Raw genomic sequence first — 3,923 nt, 5'->3', positions numbered from 1 at the left:
AGGTTTCGCTTTTGTAAGAGTTTGAGCTATTCGCATTGTAAATGACAATGCCTTTTACTTATGTGTTTTGAAAACCTTCTAGCGGTGCCTAAACACGCACATTATACTTATAGTCGTTGCTTATGAGCAACAAGGCTGTCAGTAACTATGTCTCTTTTACTGCCAGCCTTGCTTCTTATAATCAAGGACTATAAGTACAAAGTGCATATTTACGTACATCTTCAAAACACATAAATACAAGGCATTGCCATATACAATACCACTAGCTCAAATGCGAGACCTATTGCATTGCAAATGCTTGTTATCTTGTTGAGTACCAAACGGGCTATACTGGAGTGCAGTGGGCCTCATACATCCATAGGCCTCTGTGCCATTGCAGCTGATGCACCAATGACCGCTACACCCAATATTGATGGTGAAAGTGCTGCATCCGAGCTTAAGGACTTTTTAATTCCAACTAGGTGCTGCTAGTGACTTCCTCCCAGTGCAGAACATGCTCTAGTACAGGCAGCTAGATACGTGATTATCTCTTCCCTAGCCCTACCAATCTCTGACAAGCTAAGACACACTGCCTGTTAAGGTCATATTCACCCTCAGATGGCACTACGCTCCTAAACAATTACCTCTTTTATGGTAATAATTTGCTGCAGGAACCATGGATGGAACCCTCAGATGTGATCTTCATTGCAACTATCCCCCTCATGGGGTGCATGGCCACTTTCATACCAAATCGCTCTCTCATCTCAGAACTCCTTGTAATGCTCCAGGAAATCGCGGAGAAAAAAATCCTAAAATATTAGATCCGGCTTTTCGGACACATGAATGGCAGTGGAAAGCTTCGCCTTGGAGGAGTAGGTGCCCGCTGCATGAATTGGAGAAGCTGAATGTATGTGATTACAAAGGGATTATGTTTCACCCTCAAGTGTATGCTATTAAATAGGTACAAGCGGTGAGGCACATGATGATGTGAGGCTAGGCATGGGAGTGGTGTAACTCTCCAGAGCCTCTTGAAATTTTGAGAAAAAACTGAAAGAGAAGCTGCATGGGGTTTTCTATGGGTAATGGTGGACCGGTGTCCTGAATCAAGATGTCTAGGAGGCAGTACCTTACAGCACTATCAGTTCCTGGACATGATCCCTCCTTATGGAGGATTATAATTTCCTGCCTGGGAGAAGGGACAGAATGTGAGGCAAAGAGAAAAGGGGCGGAATAGAGCAGGGTGGCGAACAGGCTGCCTGATGAGAGGAAAGTTTTCCCAGTTGTAGAGGAATATCAGGAAAGGACACAAGGGGCTTGATTCACAAAGGTAACTTACAGTTTTAAGCACGTTTACACCTTGTAGTACGTTTATTTCTTTTGGCATTCACAAAACTCTGAGTGTAAACTTACTACAAAGAGTAAGTTAAATTTCTCCACCCCACAGTGAAACAATTGGCTAACTCTTGTGTGGGTGGGTAACATCACCCATTTAAACCCCTCTCTGGCATTACCCGAACACCTCTTACTCCTACCCAATTACTTCCACTTTAGTGTAAGCAGTAGCAGTCGGTGGTGGGAGTAGCTGCCATGCGGTAACATGGGGAGGGGGAGGGGCAGGGTGGGGGGTAGTAATCTACGGATTACGTAGGATTACAGGTAAGTAAACAAATAAATAAATAAAACGAATTTCGTTGTGTGCACTGCATCGCATTTGGGGATGCAGTGCATGCAACGAAATTCGTTTTTCCTCTACCATATCCAAAAAGGCTTTTCTTCACGGCGCATTCTACATGTTAAATTGTTCTTAAAAACGTAATCAAAAGTTAGTTTGTGTCTCAAGAAAGTATTCACCAAAAACTTTATCCATCTTAATTTTGTTTAATTCTTGTAAAACTTTCAATGTTGCAAAGGTGTCATCTGAATTTGAACAATAATATTCCAATTTACCTGTTTTGTAAAATAAACTAGCCAAAACACTACATGTTATTCCCTACGTCAAAAGGAGATGATGGTAAGTCACACCGTCTGATACAGATGCAGGTAACCGCATACAGACATAGCAGTCTCTTACATCCATAGTTTTCACATATTCATACAAAAGTTTTAAAAAAGCATTTTCCGAGCAGTAACTAATGGGATTATCTCTATGCAAGTCAGGATTATATACAGTTTTCACATCATTCTTTAACCACTGAATCTTTTCTTTTGTACTATCATTAATCTTAACATGGTCAAATTCTGGTCTTAAAGGGATCACTATTGCTAATATAAGCCACACTAATATTAGTAATCCTGTACATATTAACCACATTCTACACCATTTCCGAAAAATAGCACAATTTGATCTATCAACATTATTAGTAGGCATTTTTTTTCAAATACAATATATCATTTACAGTCTTTTATTGTTACCACCGTTTATTTATCTTTTAACACTTGGGAAAGTGTCCTTAGATCTCTTTCTTTAATATCAATCTCTTTTTATCATTTCTCTTTACTTCTTTTGTTTTAGTTCTCTTTCAGTTCCCAGTTTTACACAACTTTGTCTCTCATCAGTCTTCTTACTCACTTTGATAATTCAGATTTTCTCGACTACTGTCCATTTCCTCTATTGTGGGCAATCGAACATATGTCCACTCAGGCGATTTATACTTTTGATTTGGCCTTCTTACTCTTTTTGGCCTTTGCACAGTTTCTTTATTTTCTCTTGTCAACTCCTTTTGACTTGTTATTTCCTTTACTTGTTCCTCTTGATTTTTACTTCTATTAATCAGTTTGAACTTTAATCCAACATTTCCTTTAGGTCAATTGTCTCTTTACGTGATTTATTGTTTTCAGGCTCTATTGCTCCACGTTCTAATTTCCAAGCTCTTTTTCGAGAACTTCTCCTTTGTTTTGTTTCATCATCACTGTCTTCAGACTCAGTTTCAGACTTTTCATTATTTCCTCTTATTCTGGATTTTATTATTTCTGTCTCATTCACTGAATCTGTGTCTTCTTTTATCAATTCAGTTACTTTGCTAGGAACTTCTCCATAGCTGGTACTTGGAAGCTCATCCTTATCGTGAGATCTTTCCTTTTCACCAGTCTCAAGATTTATGTTCCTGCTTTCAGTGTTTTCAACTTGTCCTTTAGAACTGTTACCTTTACCAGTTTTCTTTTTACTTTTGTCAGTATCCAAACCCGTACTTGGTTTTTCCAGATGTCGACTTTCAGGTCGATCTTCAAGATCTGGAACTTCAATGATTTCACTTTCTCCTTCAGATGCTGAACTGGTATCTGATATTTCCAGATGTCGACGTACAGGTCGAGCTTCAAGATCTGGATTTTGGTCTTGTTCACCTTCATAATCAGTCTGTACTACTCTCTGTCTCTTCCAATTGTTGATTTACAGGTTCAGGGACTCTATTCATGTGGCTGGCATGAACCCATCTCTTTACTCCAGCACACTTGACTGCAGTGGTGCTAACCAGAATGACTTGTCTCGGTCTGTACCAGTGAGGAACTAGACAGTTTCCTCTCCGGTGCACCTTTATCCAAACCCAATCTCCAGGATTTAGGTCATGAGCTGGATGTTTCTCTTTTGTACTTGCATCAATCCCAACCTGGTGGAATACAGAAGTTACCACGTCAGACAGGTTCTTGCAGTAATCCAGTATGATATCATTTATAGTCAATAGTTTATCAACTGGTACAAATGCTTGCCTCATTACTCTTCCCATTAGTATTCCATGAGGACTCAATCCTGTCTTTCTATCTGGTATGCTCCTTAAGGTCATCAGAACAAGTGGTAAAGCATCAGGCCACTTCAGTCCTGTGGCCAAACACATTTTTCTAAGTCTGTTTTTTTTTGTTCCATTTACTTGTTCAACTACCCCAGAAGCCTCTGGTCTGTAAGCAAAATGCAATTTCTGACCAATGTTCAGTGCTTCGCATATTAACTG

The sequence above is a fragment of the Lissotriton vulgaris genome, chromosome 2_1, assembly GCF_964263255.1.
Source record: "Lissotriton vulgaris chromosome 2_1, aLisVul1.2, whole genome shotgun sequence".
NCBI classification, from domain to species: Eukaryota; Metazoa; Chordata; class Amphibia; order Caudata; family Salamandridae; genus Lissotriton; species Lissotriton vulgaris.
Note: the sequence above shows the minus strand (reverse complement) of the source record.